Source organism: Triticum aestivum, chromosome 7D (genome assembly GCF_018294505.1).
Source record: "Triticum aestivum cultivar Chinese Spring chromosome 7D, IWGSC CS RefSeq v2.1, whole genome shotgun sequence".
Classification (NCBI taxonomy): domain Eukaryota; kingdom Viridiplantae; phylum Streptophyta; class Magnoliopsida; order Poales; family Poaceae; genus Triticum; species Triticum aestivum.
In genome coordinates, this window is record NC_057814.1 from 570,366,004 (window position 1) to 570,387,883 (window position 21,880).

The window sequence follows — 21,880 nt, forward strand, 5'->3', positions numbered from 1 at the left end:
TTCTTTTGCATTTGAACTTTGAGTTAGTCAGTTGTTTCTATAATCAGATCTCCTTGCATTCTTCTTCCTCTGGTTGAGTACCGATGCTCACATCAGATCCCTTGTGGACCATCGGTTCCTTTGTTGGATTTTATCCGACAGTGTCCTTCCTACTGAATAACCTTGTGAGCTTTTCCTCGGATACATGATGCCTTTGGTAAATTGTATCCTCTGCTTTGTGAACCATGCTCTACTTTCGAGCTTGTATTATTTACTCCGAAGTTTGTGGTATATGTTTCCACGATGCCCCGATGGGTTGAACCTATGCCTTCCATAATATGTGTGAACTCGAAAGTTTTCATGAGTCATACTCTTCTGGTATTTTGCCAGATAAAATTTCAACACTACAAATTCTTTGAAAAATGAGAAGTGAATGAAAGGTTATGCATTGGAGAAGTGGGAGTCGACCTTGAACCTTTGTGTTCATGCCCATGGACACGATGTAGATCCTATCATGGAAGCTTCTTATAATAATAACTATTTCCCTGGTATAATATCATCTGGTATCGGTGAATTGATCCTTTGCAATCGTGGTTCCGAGCATGTTCCTCCTTGATTCCGTTTCTCGTGCAAGTTTGAGCACTTGTCTTCTGCAGAGCAATACCCTAGTCCAACCTCTACCTTGATCTGTCGTCGAGTATTACCCCCTGGTATCTCGAGATTATCATGGAACTGCATAACTTCTTATGAGTTCTTCATCAAGTGCTACATTCTCACTGATTCCAATTTTCCACGGGCTCTGAGTTATTAATCACGCAAAGACACCGATAACTGAACCGAGTCCGCACTCCGGTTCAACAACTCTTAGTAATCTTCTTTAAGTATGAGTTTGTACCCGATCACGCCATTCCTAGCCTGTTTGGCTATATCATTATCTTGATGATTTTAACTGTGCTACCTGGTCCTTATTCCCGGAGCACCACTTTCGACGATGAGCTAAGCTTACGTCGATTTTCCTCGTCATATCGTTTCACCTCGAACAACAAACTTGACCCCGAGTTTGTGTAGTATCTGTGGCTCCAATAATCTTTTGTTGCATCATTCCTTTTGCTTGATGCAGTCGCTGATCAATTGCTTCTTCGTGGATCCCCTCGACAACAAAATGTCGTGATCATCATCAGCATTTTGACTCCTTCCAGGATATCAATGGAATTCTTGATGATAAGTGCCATCCTCGTTCCTTGGTAATTTGAGTTACCATCGACAACATCCTTACATTCCTTTCATCACAAACTTGATCATGTTATGGAGCTCCTTGCTAACCAGCTTATGTTATGTTCTACCTTGGAGTATTACCATCTTTTATGTCAAGGATATTGTGAGAATTTCTCCACCTCTTGAGAATTCTTGATATAGTAATACTTCTCGCCATCTCCATTTGTTTTTTGATCCCCGTGTTGTTTCTAACCTGAATACCGACAATTGAACTAGGATGCGTGAATTCAAAACTTCTAGCAATCCTATTGCTTTGGAGTTAATGGTCGATAGTTCATGCTTAGATTATTGGTTATCGAATCACCGTTCCAACATTGATCATGCTACCTAAGCCCATATTTTGGGTGCAGCTTTCCACCAATGTTTAATTGGGTATGTTTTCCTCGAGCATACCTCATTATATCATTCGATCTAGCTAATGTTATCTCCTTGGTCACATAGTTGTGGAAATCCATCTTTTGGAAATCTCAATGGATTGTCGTTGAGTCAATCAGTCACCTCCTCACCTCCCCTTGATTTAATGATGAACTCTTGTTTCGGAACTTGCTTTCATAGTTCATTTCCCGAGAATCTTACAATGTCATCTCGACAATTCGTGTTGCACCTTTCTTCTCAGGCATCCTGAGTCTGAGTTATCCTGACACCAATCAGATCTGAATCTCGGTCAGATATGATGGTTGGAACATATTTCCAAGAGTTGTAACATTGGTCTATTCATGACCCGGTAAGGTGATGTCATGCCTAACACACCTGGCCAGAGGACCTATTGTTATAAGTTTTCCCTTTTAGTAAGGTTAGCTGTTCTTCCATGAGGAAATTGTAAGACTTATTCTATAAGTTGTTCCTGATGGATCCTTTTTATTTCCAAAGTCTGATCTTCACCTGTTGACCATGTCAATGCTATCTCGAAGCATGTCTATGGTACTCCGATTTTCAACAGGAACATTTGAAGCCCAATGCTAAATGTTTCCTGCTCAATTATCCAAACACCGTTGTATGGGTAATGTCATGAAATTTCTCTCCCTACCTAAAGAGTTTTCTACATTATATCCTGTCATGAATATCATGCTCAGCTTGTCCTTGGGAAGGATATACCTTTGAAATATGTGTTTAAACACATTTTCCTTTCCATTCTTCTGTTTAATCTGATAATCATAATTTCCTTTCCATTGTTTGTTTTAACCTTTCTGTTGATCTATATGATCTAAGCAGTAATATTCTCCTGCTTATGGAAACACCTCGGTGTACAACTCTGCCAGTAAGACCCTGTTACTATTGTTGGTGACATTTCGGTAACCACCGATGGACGAGAACTTTGCCTAATGGTCCGCCTCGTTTCAACGCGCAGGAAAATGGTTCTCTTCGTCCCTCGCCCTTGGTACCGACGATGTGGCTGACATATAACTGACAGGCTACCCTCTGACATGCCTTGCTATCATGATCGTGCAAGATGTCACCGCCCTTCCTACTTTTAACCCACATGGTGGGCCCATAACCCACAGTTCCACAGGATCGAAACCTGACTCTTCTTTACAACCCGGATTCTAATGTATCCTGTGCACCTAGCTTCGTATGTAATTCACGAGCTAAAATCTATACCATTATTCATCCTGGAATCAAACACCATGTTATTCTCGTTGCTCTGAACCCTTTTCACACTTCGTTTCAGGCAACGAACGATTGCATGCCCGCTCGAAACTTCTCATGCTACCTTCATACTTTGCTCTCGATATTTTCTTAAGTTTCAATTCGAGAGTTACTTTCCACCTTCCCCCGATTTTATCAACCAGATAGTTAACCTTTCGGAGGTCCGTTTTTCCGAAGTTACCCCTTGTCCGTCATATGTACAATGAAAACTCCGAAGAAAGGATCACGACTTCATCATGATGACCTGAAGCAGAGAATTAAAGACATCAACAAAAGGGATCAACCTCTTCGAAAGGGCAGCCAAGACCGAGAAGACTCGTTAGGTTTTCGCTACCAACACTTTCCTCCCTTACTCCACCGCTTAAATCTCGGGACGAGATTTCTTGTAGTGGAGGAGAATTGTGACGCCTGGATAATTAAGCTACAGTAAACCTCTGTTAACAATGCCATGTCACCATGATTACTGTTATTAATCTGGTGTTAGTTCGAAACCGATTATAATTCAAAATTCAAAATCAAGCAAACAATAAAAGTTTTCAAATATTAAGACTAAAATGTTCAATAAATAGTAGTTAAATCAGAGGCTATGATAAAATTGTAAACAACATTAATGAAATTTGTTAAGTGACTTAAACAGCCTCAAACAGTGGCTGAAAATATTATTTAATAACCTCTTTATTAATACAAAAGAATTATGAAATGATATTTACCCCAAACTAGTTTTTGGTGGTAGAATATATTGTGCTGTGATTTGTGGGCCAGCTCTCATATTTTACAAAACTCATTTGGTGCCCAAACAATTAGCCGAAATAGAAAAGAATAAATAAAGAGTAAAAAAACAAAACAGAAGAAAAAGGAACCCCCCCCATACGCACGCTGGACCAACCGGCCCAGCTAGCCAACAGTGCGAGCCCAGCCCACCTACCTCAGCCTTTCGTCCTCCTCCTGCAATAGGAGAAGGCCGAGCCTCCATGGCCGCGGGGCACTCGCCCCCGCGCACTGCTGCGGCGCGGGTGGATGAGATCAGCCCCCGACGCTCTCCCTCTCTCTCGCCCAAACCCTAACCCACATCAGATCCCCCTCCTCCCCTCTCTCCCTCACCCGCGCTCGCCCTTTCTCCCCACTGCCCGAGCGCCCCCGTCGCCGCCCTCCGCTCGATCCCGCGGCCACCGTGCCCCAATCGCCACTTTGCCGTGTCGTACGCCGTCGCCGCCCTCGACTACATCACCTCCGCCTCTCCGTTGAAGCTTGGAGCCACTGCAACGACCTCCCCGAGCTCGTCTTCCCCGCACGGCCGCCGTCGGTCGCCGCCCCGTTTCGCCGCCTCGAGCCTCCCCCGAGCTCACTCTCGCACACCTGTAGGCTCAATGTGAGCCTCTTATCCCTCCTAGCCCTCTTCCGTCGCCGTTTACTCCCTTTAGCCGCCGTCCTCGACTTGCCCAAGCTCGCCACCGCATAGCACGTCGCCGGCGTCGTTCCGGCGACCATTTGGACGCGCGCTGCTGCTCATTGGCCTCGTCGCACTGCGTAGACCACGCCTAGCTGTTTATTTCACCCGCGCGCGCACCGTAGCACCGTCCCCGACGAGGCCCGTAGCTCACCGCCGCCACGGCTTGTCGCCGGTGCCACTCCGGCCATCCCCGCCCCTGCTGCTCGCTCCATCGGACGCGCCGCATCGCCAGCTAGCTGTAGCCGCAAACCGCGCACGTTTTGGTGCCCCGTAGCGCCAAACCAGAAAGCGGCCGAACTCCGGCGACCGTCCCGCCTCTCGTCGTCGTCGTTCTAGCCTATTACGGGCCGCGCCGCCACCGTAGGTGGATGCGGCGTCGAACGCCCGATCGAACGCGGCTAGCCGCACCTACCCCCGTGCCCTGTAGCATTTTTCCGGCCGTCTCCGGTGATGAGCCGCCGCGGGAGAGGCTCGCCGGAGCTCTCTCCGGCGCCCCGCCTACGTGGCACCGCCTAGGCCCCCCCGGTCGCTGACCCGTGGGCCCCTGGGACCCGGCTGCCCTGTTGACTTTAGTCAACTGCTGACTGGGCAGGCCCCAGCCACTGACTGGTGGGCCCAGGAGCCCCACTTTGACCAGTTGACTGTGGTCAACGCTGACTGGGCTGGCTTCTGTCACAGACATGTGGGCCCCCGCTCTGATAATTAGTTTAATAAACGTTTAAAAAAACAAGTAACTATACTAGCCTAAACACTCACTGACATATGGGGCCCACCCCTCTAATTAGACAGTTAGTTTAGTTTAAATTGCTGTTAGACTAACAGAGGCTGACATGTGGGTCCCACTGGACCCACAGGCCCGGTTTGACCCTGGTCAGCGAGTCTGTTGACTGCTGACGTCATCCCCACGCAATGCTGACGTCATATTCCTTTTCTGTTAATATAAATAATTCCAGAATATTGTTAAATCTTTCAAAAATCATATAAAATAATCCGTAGCTCGGATGAAAATGTTTTCTATATGAAAGTTGCTCAGAAAAATCCAACGAATCCGAATACGCGGTCCGTTCATTTGTCACATGCCTCTAGTATGCTGAACATGGAACTTTCCCCTCCGGTCATCTGTCTAGCATAGGTCCGGAACCGGGAAAACATTCCCGGTTGAATTTCCCCCTTCACCTATTCGTGTAGACATGCGTTAGGTCACACCCGACACGTCGTATTACCACGTTATGCTTTGGGATGCTATGTTTGCTTTATATTTACTATTTCTTCCCCCTCTTCTCTCCGGTAGACTACTAGACCGACGCTGCTGCTGCCCAGTTCGATTACGGAGTTGACGACCCCTCCTTGCCAGAGCAACCAGGCAAGCCCCCCCCCCTGATCACCAGATATCGTCTATTCTTCTCTATACTGCTTGCATTAGAGTAGTGTAGCATGTTACTGCTTTCCGATATCCTATCCTGATGCATAGCCTACCCTTGCTACTACTGTTGTTACCTTTACCTGCAATCCTACATGCTTAGTATAGGATGCTAGTTTTCCATCAGTGGCCCTACATTCTTGTCCGTCTGCTGTGCTATACTATCGGGCCGTGATCACCTGGGCGGTGATCACGGGTATATACTTATATACTTTATACATGACACATGTGGTAAATAAAGTCGGGTCGGCTCGTAGGAGTACCCGCAAGTGGATCTTTGTGGCGGAGCGACAGGGCAGGTTGAGACCGCCTAGGTGAGAGGTGGGCCTGGCCCTGGACGGCGTCCGCGGTTACTTCGACATAACACGCTTAACGAGTTCTTGGTATTTGATCTGAGTCTGGCCATTTGGTCTATACGCACTAACCATCTACGCGGGAGTAGTTATGGGTATCCCAGCGTCGTGGTATCAGCCGAAGCCTTCGTGGCGTCAGCGACTGAGTGGCGCGCGCCGGATTGGACTGGAACGCCACTAGGCTAGGTCTGCTTCCGGCCGCGTACGCAACGTGCAGGTGTGCATAGGGCGATGGGCCCAGACCCCTGCGCGCATAGGGTTAGACCGGCATGCTGACCTCTCTGTTGTGCTTAGGTGGGGCTGCGACGTGTTGATCTTCCGAGGCCGGGCATGACCCAGAAAAGTGTGTCCGGCCAAATGGGATCGAGCGTGTTGGGTTATGTGGTGCACCCCTGCAGGGAAGTTTATCTATTCGAATAGCCATGTCCCTCGGTAAAAGGACGACCCGGAGTTGTACCTTGACCTTATGACAACTAGAACTGGATACTTAATAAAACACACCCTTCCAAGTGCCAGATATAACCCGGTGATCGCTCTCTAACAGGGCGACGAGGAGGGGATCGCCGGGTAGGTTTATGCTATACGATGCTACTTGGTGAACTTACCATCTACTCTCTTCTACATGCTGCAAGATGGAGGTGGCCAGAAGCGTAGTCTTCGACAGGACTAGCTATCCCCCTTATTCTGGCATTCTGCAGTTCAGTCCACTGATATGGCCCTTTACACATATACCCATGCATATGTAGTGTAGCTCCTTGCTTGCGAGTACTTTGGATGAGTACTCACGGTTGCTTTTCTCCCTCTTTTCCCCTTTCTATACCTGATTGTCGCAACCAGATGCTGGAGTCCAGGAGCTAGAGATCCCGAGGATGATTCTACATGGAGTTCGGCTTCGAGGAGTAGTTAGGAGGTCCCAGGCAGGAGGCCTTGCCTTTTCGATCGTTGCTACTTTTGTGCTAGCCTTCTTAAGGCAAACTTGTTTAACTTATGTCTGTACTCAGATATTGTTGCTTCCGCTGACTCGTCTGTGATCGAGCACTTATATTCGAGCCCTCGAGGCCCCTGGCTTGTATTATGATGCTTGTATGACTTATTTATGTTTTAGAGTTGTGTTGTGATATCTTCCCGTGAGTCCCTGATCTTGATCGTACACATTTGCGTGCATGATTAGTGTACGGTCAAATCGGGGGCGTCACAGTGGGACCGATGTCATTAGGGTTAAGGCATAACGTAATCTCGGTGAGACCAATTACACAAACTCGGTGAGACCGATTTTGGTAATAGCCAAACAGAGAGTTGGTCAGGCAAACTCCGTGGGACCGATTCGCTCATCTCGGTTGGACCGAAACGTTACGAAAAGGAAACAGAGAGTTTGCATTGCAATCTCGGTGGGACCGATCGCTCATCTCGGTTTGACCGAAACGTTACGAAGGGAAACAGAGAGTTTGCAATCCCATCTCGGTGAGACCGAGATCCCTATCGGTGAGACCGAATTGATTAGGGTTTCTGGCAGTGGCTATGTCAACTGAACTCGGTGGCTCCGGATGGAAAGAATCGGTGGGGCCGAGTTGGACTTTTTGGTTTAGGACATATGTGGATATGAGAAAGTAGTGGAGGGTTTTGGAGCATATCACTAAGCATTTTGAGCAAGATCCTCATTAAGCAACACCTCATCCCTTCTTGATAGTATTGGCTTTTCCTATAGACTCAATGTGATCTTGGATCACTAAAATAAAAAATGTAGAGTCTTGTGCTTTGAGCTTGAGCCAATCTTTTGTCCTTAGCATTTTGAAGGGTCCACTTTCTAATCCATGCCATGCCAAACATTGAGCTTTCCTAAAATATTTATCTTGGAATAGCATTAGCTCAATGAGCTATATGTTGTTAGGAATTACCAAAACCACCCAGGGATAGTTGCACTTTCAATCTCCCCCTTTTTGGTAATTGATGACAACATATAGATCAAAGCTTCGACAAATGATAAATAAGATTGAAAAACATCGTCGCTTTGAGAAGTATGTGATAAGCAAGAGCTCCCCCTAAATTTGTGCATTATTTAAGATTTGCTTTTGAATGCGAATGCACAATCGATTAGGATCATGGGTTACTCTTCCATGTCACATACATCTTGGTGGAGCGCTCAAAATGATAGAGATTAAAAGCATGCACTCATCACCAAGCAAAGTGAATGATCATAATAGGATATGAAAGATAGCATAATCCAACAAGCATTAAGGGTAGCAAATGATCAAACACTTGACCAAATAAGTATCTCACAAGGACACAAAGTAGTATCACACAAGCACGCAGTAAAGTTTCAAACCAACCAAAAAGAGTGCAAAGAGAGATAAAAACCAACACTCTCTCTCTCGAAGCCTATGATCTATACATTTTTCTTCCCCTTTGGCAACAAGTTACCAAAAAGTTTGAAAATGCATAGTGCTAAATGACTCTCAGGCTTGAACTTTGGGAGGTGGTGTTGAGAGAACGCCAAGGACGAAAGCTTCTGATGAAGTGGCTGGAGCTGGTGGAGTAGCTGCTGGAGTTGGAACTGGAGCTGTAGCTGCTGGTGCTGATGCTGTAGCTCTAGTGTCTGTCACTGGCACTGCAGCAGATCTCTATCCTCTGGGCACTCTAGCAAATGCATCTGTGGTAGACTTTCCCTTCTTCTCCTCTGCTTCCTCCTGAAGTTGCTCAACTGCAGTTTGGATCTCTGTGATCTTGACATCAAGGTCATAGAATTTTGTCTCAACAATCCTTTCCAAGCTCTCCTGGTTCTTGGTCAGGGTGGCCAGGCCTTGCTCAATCCTCAGAGTGGATTGGATCAGATATCCAAGCTGGTCTTGCTTGCTCTTCAAGAAGACCTGAGATGCCTCTTCCACAGTTGGCATCTTTGCAGCCTTCTCAGCTTTAGCTTTGGCTTTCTTCTCTTGTGCTTGCACAGATGATGGTTCATTCTCAGTCATGACAACTGCGTTGTCCTCAAATTCAGGATAGATGGGTAGATGCTCCTTGTCCAAGATGTACTTGCCTTTGCCCATCTTTGATTTGATGAGCTCCTGGATGTGTGGGGCATATCCACAACTTCTCTTCTGATCAGCTGCAGTCCTCTAACCTTGAACTTTTGTGGGACATCAAATATGTGCAACAAGTTGATATCATGTCCTCTGATCATCTTGTGATCACCTGACTTGGGTAGAAGTGTGTGCCTCACATTCCAATTGATTGTTGGCAGACCAGACAACAAATAGTGTACAGATCCAAACTTATGTGTGTCCAAAGCAGCATCAGGGATCTCTTTGTACATATTGGCCATAGAGTCGTGGTCTTTCTTCTTCTTGGCATAGACATCCAAGTCATCCTCATGTTCCTCTGGAGCATTTATGAGTTTTGCCCATTCTTCAACTATAGACTGGTACCTAGTACCCTCAGACATCCACACAATCCTTCCATCTGGATAGAAGTGTGCAGTGGAGTAAAATTGCATAATGAGCTCATCATTCCACTTGGTGAACTTCTGAGCCACAAACTCATCAACTCCACATGCCTTGAAGCTGTCATATACACCAGGGAAGTGATCCTCATTTTCCTTAATGAATTTCCAATCAACTCATCTCATGTCACACACTATGGGCTTCTTGTCAAGTAAAACAATCTCATAGAAGTCCTTCTCCTGGTGTGGAAAATGAGGATCCTTAGTGTGGAATCTGTAGTCCACAGCAGTCCTTCTCCTGGTGGCATATGGATCAGACTCTCTCCATAGCCTCAATCCTGAATCCTTCCTGATTTCCATATTCTCTGCAACTGGGTGTGCATCATTGTGATCAGGGATCTTGGGCTTCAGCTTCCTCAAAACAACATAATCATCTTCCTCTTCTTCTTCAGCAGCTTGAGGCACTGGGGCCTTGTTCTTCTCCTCAGCAGGGATGTTCCTGGTGCTCCTCTTGGGTTTTGGCTTTGGAGCTGGAGCAGCAGTCTTAGGAGCAGTTTTGGGCTTAGATGGAGCAGCCCCTGCCTTAATTGCATCTCCCATAAGCTTTTGAGCTTTGGGTGCTGGTGATGCATCCTCTTCCTCTTCCTCTTCTTCAGAATCTCTCATCATTGAAGGTTTACCAATAACTCTGGCAATGGTCTTCTTGACCCTTTCTTTCCTCTTCTTACCATCTCCAGTTTCCTTGGGTTCAAGAGTGAACTCCATTGTTTCTCCTGTGGCAACTTTCCTTGGCTTAGACATGGGCTGTCTTCTTGCTGGCATCTTTGTTTTCAAACCTGGCTTAGTTGCAGCAGCTGAGCCATACTCTTTCTTTAGCACTTTCTTCTTTGAAGTGGCTTCATCTTCAACAACCACATAATCTTCATCTTCAGAGTCAGAAGTCCTCTTCTTCCTTGTTCTGGTAGCAGCCTTTGGCAGATTGCTTGGAGTGCTCCTGCTGCCTTCATCATAGCTGCTAGAGGGACTAGTGCCCTCACTTAACTGAACCCGTTCCTCTGACTTGTTCTGGCTGTCACTTTGGTCAGACATCTTGCAAGTACAGTGTCAGCAGACCCTGTGAATAGGTTATAGATGAGGTAGAGTAGATGGGCATCACAAAGTACAGGAGTTTTTGCAAAACAGATGACTTAAAATTTTTAGTTTTAGTTCTTCACAGAAAGCATTTTGGATCTACCGATTTGTAAACTCGGTGATACCGAAGCAGCTTTTGGAACCTGAACTAGTGAACTCGGTCAGACCGAGTCACAGTTTGGTGGTACCGAGACTGCTAGGGTTTCACAGAGAATTGAACTCGGTCGCACCGATTTGCAATTTTCGGTCGGACCGAAAATGCGTGTCCTCTGGCCTATGCCAAAATCAGTGAGACCGATTTCTACAACTCGGTCGGTCCGAGATGAATTCGGCGGAGACCTAACCCTAAATTTTCAAATCAAAACTAATCTACGGGACGTTTTCGCTGGACAGGATGATTTCAATTATGGCAAGAAACATGGCAAAGCAATGTGCTAAGAATCGGAGTTAAAGATTAGCACAATGATCAAGTCCGTACCCTAGTGCGGCGACGAACTTGCTACGGCGGCAACGGCGGAGAAGATTTCCGTTGATGGCGGCGGAGACCAGCGGCGGGAGGTCGCTGGCGACGAGAGGACGATCCGGAGACCAGAGGAGGCAGAGTAGGTTACGCGCGGGCGAAGGGGTTCGGAGAAATTTCCAAATTTTGACCCAGCGGTATATATAACCTGACCCTATCGGTGTGACCGAGTGGAACGACTCGGTGGCACCGAGATGCAAAACTGCAAGCAGTTACTGCAACTCGGTGTGACCGAAAAGTTCTAATCGGTTGCACCGAGATTGAAAACCCTGGATCAACTTGGTGACTCGGTAGGACCGAAAAGGATGAATCGGTCAGACCGAGATGCACAAAGAGGTTTTGGAGGTTTAAGTCTATGACGAATCGGGATCTCCAAGTGCTCCTCACACAGAGTGGTTCGAATCTGACTTGATCAAACTTTGTGATGTATCATGAATAGAGTTTGAGACGAGAAAAGCATTGATAGCTAGAGGGTGTTCTTAGGCATTCTTGTCCATCCATTTGGCAAAAGAGAAAGAGCCAAACAATCATAGCAACAAATGGATGTCCTCGAATGAGTAAAATATGCATCCAACATGCTCACACAATAAAAATGGCAAATGAAATATGTGACAAAGCATGCACAAACACTCTAGCATCTATCAAGCAATTTGGCGATGAATAGGTCATCTATATATGAGTATACTAACTTAGGAGTCAAATGAGAACATTTGATCATAAGTCATACTCATCGTTTAAGCACGAGTGGGGTTACCACTTTTACATAAAGCATTGTTGTGTTCACACCATTAGAGTTGCTTTAGCTCATTGATTTGAGTAAAGCTCCCCCTAGATGTGATATCCCCCCTAAAGGGAATGAACTAACCTTGGGTTTTCTCGATGATGACTTCATGTAGGTGTTGAAGATGTAGATGCTCAATGTTGATGTAGATCATTTGGAGCAATCCTTTGGAGTGAGTTGCACTTTCAATACCTACACGGGTTAGTCCCACAAGGAACAAACAAGGATATCCATAGACATAGAGTGATGCACACACAAGATGATGTCATGAAGTCATTAGGTTACCTTGTCCCTTGTCTTACCAACAAGAGGGTTTGTGACTCCTTGAACTAGTGCAAGATATGGAAGTTGTTTGCACTTGTCCTCGCCAAAATGATAGGAGTGAAGTATGTTGGCGGAGTCACCCTCAGGAACTCTCTAGTTCTTCTTCTTCTGGATCCACACCATCTTGATGGGAACCCTTGGAGTCGTAGTTGTACTTGATGAAGTGGAACTTGATGTAGTCTTGGGAACCCACTTGACCAAGGCCTTAGGTGCTTCGTCAAATGCATCAATTTCCTCTTGAAGCTTATCCTTGCCTTTTTGCTTGTGATCTTGTGGTGGCAGATCATCTTGAGCTTGTGTTCCTTTGAAAGAAGTAGGATCATACTTCTCTTGTTGAGGAACAAACTTTGTCTTGGGGTATTTGTCTTCTTCCCATTCAACTCCATTGGCATCGAACTTCCGTTCAAAACCAACACCTTGATTCTTCCGGTGTCTTCCTTGCTTGCGCACAATTTCCTCAAATTGCTTACTTCCGGCAAGACTCTTGTAAACACCTTTCTCTATGATTCCCTTCAATAAGCTATTTTCTTGCTCAAGTGTAACTTGGCTAAGAGAATTATTAGTGGAATCAAGAGAACTACTAGAAGCATCAACATTGGATTTAGCATGATTGTTGTTACTACTAGATGAAGAATCTCTCTTGTTCTTATTGCTAGATTTAACTTCTGGCATGTATGTAGACAAGAGTAAACGCTTGGCAATGTAAGAAGAACTTTTCTTGCGAAGATCATCATTGATTGCCTTTAAAAACTCATACTCTTCCTCAAGGTTGAGCTTTTCAAAGCGTAGCTTATCATGAGTCTTTAAAAGTTCTCGATGATTTTCCAAGGTAGTTTCATGAGCTAACTTAAGAGTGTTTAGTTCTTTAGTTAGACGCTCAATCTCCTTATTATCATCGTCATTCGTTTTATCTTGATTAGCATGTTTAATTGACGTTTCATCATAGTTTTCATCACTAGAGTTGTCAACAAGTAAATCATCATCACCTAGCAAATCATCTTCATCACTATTGAAATCAACATACTCGGGATGTGTTACCTTTGGACCTTTGGCCATGAAGCATCTTCCAATTCCTTCATTTGGTGAGTCAAATATGTCATAGGAGTTGGTTGACACAAGTGCTAGACCGGCAACACCTTCATCTTGAGTATATTCGGAGTCGGAGTGATAACTTTTTTCGGAGTGATTGTCGGAGTCGGAGCCGGATACCCATTCACCAACATGAGCTTGATGTCTTCTTTTTGTGTAGCTCCTTGATGACTTTTCCTTTCTTTCCGAATCCTTGCTTCTCCGAGAGGGTCTTCGTTCATAACGATCATCTCTACTCCTCCTTTCTCTTGGTGGTGATTCATCTCTTCTACTTCTTCTTTTGGGAGAATCTTCTCTTCTTTTGTAGGGGGCCGTACACTCATTGGAGTAGTGTTCGGGTCTTCCACAATTGTAGCAATTACGCTCATGACTAGAAGATCTTTTGTCATTGTAGGACCTTGACTTCGAACTTCTTTCTTTGCTTCTACTTTTGTGGAACTTGTTGAAGTTCTTCACCATTAAGCTCAATTCTTCATTGAAGGTTTGTTTCTCACTTGAAGATGTGGGAGTATCACATGAGGCTTTGTAAGCACCACTTGACTTGTTGTGAAGCTCTTCCTTATCCTTGAGTGACATCTCATGAGCAACAATTCTTCCAATGACTTCTGTTGGCTTGAGATCTTTGTAATTGGGTATCATTTGGATCAATGTGCACACGGTATCATACTTTCCATCCAAGGCTCTTAGGATATTTTTTATGATGAATTTGTCGGTCATCTCTTCACTTCCTAAGCCGGCAATCTCATTTGTGATGAGAGCAAGCCTAGAGTACATTTCAGCGACACCTTCACCATCCTTCATTTTGAACTTGTCAAGTTGACTTTGAAGCACATCCAATTTGGATTCCTTGACGGAGTCGGTACCTTCGTGCATATCAATCAAAGTATCCCAAATTTCCTTTGCATTCTCAAGACGGCTGATTTTGTTGAATTCTTCGGGGCACAATCCGTTGAAGAGAATATCACAAGCTTGAGCATCGTATTGTAGCATCTTCAACTCTTCCCCGGTAGCTTCACGGTTCGGTTCTCTCCCATCAAAGAATTCACCTTGCAAGCCAATACACACAATACCCCAAACGGCGGGGTTATGTCCAAGAAGATGCATTTTCATCTTATGCTTCCAACTAGCAAAATTAGTGTCATGACAGTAAGGACCTCTACGGTGGTAATTTCCCTCGCTAGACGCCATACTCTCCTAGGTTGTGAAACCAAGGCTATGACCACCAAAAGCTATGGAAATCAAAGCAAATGGAGACCAAAGCTCTGATACCACTTGTAGGATCGGAAGTATGTCTAGAGGGGGTGATTAGACTACTTGACCAAATAAAAATCTAGCCTTTTCCCAATTTTAGTTCTTGGCAGATTTTAGCAACTTAGCACAAGTCAAGCAATCAACCTACACATGCAATTCTAAGAGTATAGCAGCGGAATGTAAAATAATTGCATATGAAGGTAAATGAATGAGTTTGAGGGAGCAAACGCCATGTTGACACGGAGTTTTTTTATCCATGGTTCCGATAGGTGGTGCTATCGTACATCCACGCTGATGGAGACTTCAACCCACGAAGGGTAACGGTTGCGCGAGCCCACGGAGGGCTCCACCCACGAAGGGTCCACGAAGAAGCAACCTTGTCTATCCCACCATGGCCGTCGCCCACGAAGGACTTGCCTCACTAGGGTAGATCTTCACGAAGTAGGCGATCTCCTTGCCCTTACAAACTCCTTGGTTCAACTCCACAATCTTGTCGGAGGCTCCCAAGTGACACCTAGCCAATCTAGGAGACACCACTCTCCAAGAAGTAACAAATGGTGTGTTGATGATGAACTCCTTGCTCTTGTGCTTCAAATGATAGTCTCCCCAACACTCAACTCTCTCTCATAGGATTGGATTTGGTAGAAAGAAGATTTGAGTGGAAAACAACTTGGGGAAGGCTAGAGATCAAGATTTATGTGGTTGGAATGGAATATCTTGACCTCAACACAAGTGTAGGTGGTTCTCTCTCAGAAAATATGTATTGGAAGTGTAGGCATGTTCTGATGGCTCTCTCCACGAATGAAGAGTGGGTGGAGGGGTATATATAGCCTCCACACAAAATCTAACCGTTACACACAAATCACCAAACTCGGTGGGACCGAATCATTAAACTCGGTCAGACCGATTTAGTTCAAAATGTGAACGTTAAGATTCTTGGTGGGACCGACATGTCAACTCGATGGGACCGATGTCATTAGGGTTAGGGCATAACGTAATCTCGGTGAGACCGATTACACAAACTCAGTGAGACCGATTTTGGTAATAGCCAAACAGAGAGTTGGTCAGGCAAACTCCGTGGGACCGATTCGCTCATCTCGGTTGGACCGAAACGTTACGAAAAGGAAACGGAGAGTTTTCATTGCAATCTCGGTGGGACCGATTGCTCATCTCGGTTTGACTGAAACGTTACGAAGGGAAACAGAGAGTTTGCAATCCCATCTCGGTGAGACCGAGATCCCTATCGGTGAGACCGAATTGATTAGGGTTTCTGGCAGTGGCTATGTCAACTGAACTCGGTGGCTCCGGATGGAAAGAATCGATGGGGCCGAGTTGGACTTTTTGGTTTAGGACATATGTGGATATGAGGAAGTAGTGGAGGGTTTTGGAGCATATCACTAAGCATTTTGAGCAAGATCCTCATTAAGCAACACCTCATCCCTTCTTAATAGTATTGGCTTTTCCTATAGACTCAATGTGATCTTGGATCACTAAAATAAAAAATGTAGAGTCTTGTGCTTTGAGCTTGAGCCAATCTTTTGTCCTTAGCATTTTGAAGGGTCCACTTTCTAATCCATGCCATGCCAAACATTGAGCTTTCCTGAAATATTTATCTTGGAATAGCATTAGCTCAATGAGTTATATGTTGTTAGGAATTACCAAAACCACCCAGGGATAGTTGCACTTTCACTCTTGTAGTTGATATTGCAGACCATAGCCTGTTGATTTAGCCAATAGTTTTTGAAACTTGGAAAATACCTCTCTAGTATAGAAATATGCAGCTTGCTTTTCAATGTTGTAACTGCAAACAAAAAAGCTTCCAACATCAATAAGAATTGCTACATATGTTTCAAACAAATGCTGCAACCACGTTGTACTGCAAAACTAAAAAAATGCTACATGACTTTGGACTTACTTGCCCCAGAGTGGCGGCCTCGTCGCTTCATTGATGAAGCCAGCATTGTCTTCACGATCAAGCATTAGCTCCTGGCAAAGCTCAAACTGCTGGACAAATGTCCAGACCGAGTCTCCATGATGATTTAAAGTCTTGAAGTAGGAATTCAGGCCCTCGGACCGCCCGGTTGTTCCTGTGAATGGGAAGAACTTATTCCTAAAGTACACAGGAGCCCACATGTCCCTGCTGTCCCACATGTTCTTGAGGTGTTTCTTATCAGCCACACCAAATAACTCGACCATCTGCTTCCACCGTTCTTCAAACTCCTCAACGGCATCTGAATCATTGATGCAACCATAGAATGCTTCAGCAAAAGGCTCATCCTTGCCCAGCATCTTCCCTAGTTTCGTCCTTGCAACCCAGAAGACGTGCCACTTGCAACATCTGTGTGTTGAATCCGGAAATACCATTGAGATGGCTTTAGCCATTGCCTGGTCTTGATCAGTCATAATGTTCAACGGATGCTCGTTATTCATTGCCAACATCCATTGCTGGAAGACCCACTTGAAAGTTTTGATGGTCTCATCAGGCAACAAAGCGCACCCCAAGCAAACAGTATGTGTGTGGTTGTTAATGCCAACAATCAGAGCAAAGGGCAAGTTGTAGCGATTTGTGCAGAATGTGGTGTCGAAAAACACACAATCTTTGTACTTTGGATACAAGGCCCTTGTTCTCCCATCAACCCAGAAAAGTGCCCTAACAGCTCCATCTTCTTCTAGCTTAGAGAAAAAGAAGTTGGGATTCTCCACTTGTCTTCTCTCAAAGTACTCGATTGTCAGCTCCAAATCACGCTCTAACAGGCCCCTTCGCAGCTTTGCTCTTACATTTGTCACATCAGTCTTCACATACGGCAAACTCCTTGGATCGCAACACCGTGCATCTCCAAGCAAGCCCATCATATTAGCCGTTGATATGTTGCGATAGTGCAGCGAAGTGATGTATTGCATGTCTGCATCGGGGATCTTTCTGTGAGAGCGGCAAAATCTCCGACGCCCCCTTTGCAACATCAGCTGGTGTGTGTGATCGGCCTCAAAAACTATCACAACCCAGCTACCGTCTTTGAGGCTAACACCCATACGAGCCTTGCAATCATACCGCTCCAACCGGTTTCTTCGCCTCTTGTTGCTCACATCCATATAGATGCCAGCTTGTTTGCTTGGAGATTTTCTATTACTAGCATAGCTCATATCAACATCATCACTCTGATTTGTTGCAGCCCCGTCAAAAATGCTTCCACCAACATTCTTCGAAGGATCTTTCCGTGAGTGTATGCACTCAAAAACTCTATAGATTAGGATGCGCTTCTGCTCCAAGCTATTTTTCCTACTATGCTTTGACGTCACAATGCGAGTTCCAAAGCCCATCTTTGAAGCATATTCATTGTAAACACGCTGAGCTTCTTCAACATTGTCAAAAATCATTCCAACAAAAGGGACAACTGGCTGTGATGATATATCTTCGTCTGGTTCATCAACAAGTGTTGCAGCATTTCCATTGGCATTGTCACCGGCCACACGGGCATTGCAATGGTTTGGAGCTGCACCATCCGTGTTCAGCTGCAAGGAATCGTCACTATCATGTCCCGGAGTATCATTCAAATCAATGCCATCATCTTCTTCTTCGTGCGCAACATTTTGCATATCATCATCAAGGAAAATCAATGGCTCCACAGCAACATTCTGCAACAAAATCAGCACCCAAGTCAGTTTTTTTTGCTGCATGAAAAAACATGCAAAAAACACAAACAAAAAAAGTGGATGCAACATGTCAATCATAATTCCAAAACAACTCCTGCATGCAACATTTTAGGATGTAGCATGTAACATCCAGCAAGTAGCACGTAGCAAATGCAACACATACTTGTAACATTTTACTAGCAGACAACAGGAAGATGCTAGCATTAATTGACAACATATCAGAAACATTACACAAAAATCAAACACAAGTATGTTGAGAACATCTCTTTTTAATCTCATGCTCATCAATTGAAATCAAAGGTTGCAACATTTTTTTGTGAACAAAAGGATCTAGGGTTGCAATTGGAAATCATACCAGATCAATTTCATCCCGGCCATGTCGTGCTGCATCTTGGAAGACCACACCAGGGTTGTAGTACCGTTGCAGCACCGGTCCACTACCACCAGGGCCTTGCCGCCTCAGGGGACTTCGGCCATGAACGATAGCGGAGCTCGAGCCCAAATCCATGGAGGCAAGGAGGTCATTACGGATGTAAGACATGATTCGGCCGCGAGGAAGCAATTCCAAGGCCTCTTGATATATGGGGGAGCCCCTCCTCGACGTGATTCGGCCGCGAGGAACTTAAAACAGGAGGATCCGGCCGCCGCCGCCGTGGATCGGGGATGGGCAGACGCGGGGGATCCAGCTCCCCTGTTTTTCTGGTTGTGGTTGTTCGTACAACCGTTGCAACAAAACGTGTCTTTTTTGCTGCAACGGTTGGTTCGGTACACACTCGCGCGCAGATCTAACGGTTCACGCTAACCGCATCGGACGGCTCGGGATCGACCGGCCCAACAGTTGGGCCGGTGCGCCGGCGCAGATCACTGCCCTATTACTAATCGGTTCCGTTCATGTATTTTTGTCCGGCAAGTCGACTCACAGCTCAGGCCGCGTACTTTTCTTACTTGTCCCCCACTACTAGGGAAAACTGAGGCTGTTCGCAATGATATTAAAAATGTCTTGAACGTCCCAAATGAAACTTTGAATGAGAAATATTTGGGAATGCCTACAGATGTGGGGGCCTCAAAAAACGGGGCGTTCAAATATTTAAAGGACAGACTATGGAGCAAAATTCAAGGTTGGGTCGAAAGAACTATGTCCTCTGCAGGCAAGGAAGTGCTAGTAAAGGCAGTGGCACAGGCCATACCAGTCTTTTCCATGTCCTGTTTTAAAATGCCAAGGGGCCTATGTGAGCATCCTGAACATGTTGATAAGAAAATTTTGATGAGGGAGTAAGAACGGCCAACGCAAACCGCATTGGGTATCATGGAAGGCAATGACTCAGCCAAAGAGCATGGGAGGTTTGGGGTTTAAAGACTTCGAGCTATTCAACCTAGCCATGCTAGCTAGGCAGGTCTGGCGCATGCTACAGGACCCTACTTCTCTTAGTGCGCGAATTATGAAGAGCATTTACTTTCCAAACACCAATATCCTAGATGCTGCGCTTGGGAGTCATCCAAGTCAGATATGGCGAGCACTTGTCGAAGGAAGAGACACTTTGAAACTGGGCCTTATCAAGCGGATTGGCAACGGAGAAAGCACCGATATTTGGAAGGACAATTGGCTCCCTCGTCCAGAGATGATGAGGCCATATGGCTGTCTCACAAGCACTCCGCCGGCCATAGTGGCGGAATTGATAGATCACACTAGCGCCACATGGAATAAGCAAAAGATCGATGCCACGTTTCTGGCTTTTGATGCGAAGGTTGTGCTAAGTATCCCACTATGCACGACTCTGATGTAGGATTACTGGAGCTGGGCGCATGAAAGAACAAGACAGTTTACGGTTCGTTCAGCCTACAACATGCTAGTGACGACGAGGCAAAGGAGAGAGGCTTGGCTGGAGGGTTCCGGGGGCTCTTCATCAACATCGGACTCGGCCTCATGGAAAACTCTGTGGAAGATGGAAGTGCCATCGAAAGTACGTATGTTTTTGTGGAGGCTCTCGAAGCAGTCGCTGCCGACGGAAGATGTTAGGGAACATCGCAACATGACAACGACGAGCTCCTGTGGTTTCTGCGGCACATCTGATTCATGGCGCCACTCTCTCCTCGAATGCACCATCTCCAGGTGTACATGGGTGTTGGTTGACGATGATCTTTGCTGCACCCTGCTGGCTACAACTGAAAACTGCGCCAAGAGCTGGCTTTTCAACATGATGGGATCGCTACCGCATGAGCAATTCACCTTGCTGGTGGTGACACTTTGGGCCATCTGGACATCTCGGCGTAAGGCCATACACGAGTCTATTTCCAGACCCCACATGCGATAAGGGCCTTTATAACACGCTACATCCAAGACTTGGAAGCACCGAGGAAGCCCAGGAAACTGAATCAAGCAGCGGCGAGAGCTACACCTGCGGTCACTCGATCGAAGGCCCCCCCCCAGCAGATTATGCGAAGATTCATGTAGACGCAGGGGTTCGTCCACATAGAGGTGGTTTAGTAGTAGCTATCTGCAGAGATAGCCAAGGAGTTTTCATGGGTAGTTCAGCTTTAGTGATGGTCGGAGTTTGCGATGCAGCCACTCTGGAAGCCATCACATGCCGTGAAGCTATTGCATTGGAGGAGGATCTTAATCAACATCACTATATTGTTGCATCCGACTGCAAGAAGGTGATCGATGACATTGCTAAAGGTAGTCAGGGAGATTATGGAGTTATTATCAAAGAGATCAGATCAAGGTCACCACCTTCTACTAGTAGATTTACTTTTGAAAGGCGTGAGGCTAATGTAGAAACTAACAAGTTAGCCAAACACGCACTAGCTTTACTTCCTGGGCGTCATGTGTGGTTAGGCCAGCCACATGACCCAATTTGTATCCCACATTTTGTGGACTTTGAGTAATAAAAGGCCTTTTCCCTAAAAAAACTAGGGAAAACTCTAGCAGTAGCGCGGGTTTTTGTCTAGCAGCACGGGTAGGCGCGCTACTAGTACGGCGCTACAACTAAACATTAGCGGTAATGTGGTTCCTACACGTGCTACTGCTAACTCAGATAGCAGTAGCCACTACTAGGAAAAGCCTACTAGTGGCGCTGATTTAGAGGTTAGTAGTAGCGCGGGTCGGCACTATAGCTAACTTTTAGCAGTAGCGCGGGATTAAACCCCCGCGTCTGCTAACCCAGTTAGCAGCAGCGTGGGTTTCTCCAGCGCTACTGATAAATAGCAGTAGCGTGTCCCATAACCCCATGCTACTATTATTCGTCTGTATTTTTTTTGTTTTATGTTGTATTTATACACTGTTATACAAATTCATGGGCTCATAGTTTAGGGGCAAACGGGTCTGGTGTCTCCTCCGAGGAACTGCATTAGAAGCGTTTTGATCCAGACTTAAACGCCAGGCCTCCGCCTGAAGGCCTTCAGGCGCTCCGACTCAGCATTTGTTTCGAGCCTGTACCGTCGCTATCCGAGTGTTTTCAGCATTGATATCTTCCTGGGCCTTGGTCATCTGTTCCCTAAGCTTCACGGTCTCTGTGTTGCGCTCCGCTTGGTTTTGCGCCGTGACCTCCGTCCCCATTAAGGTTGTCAAAGTATCCA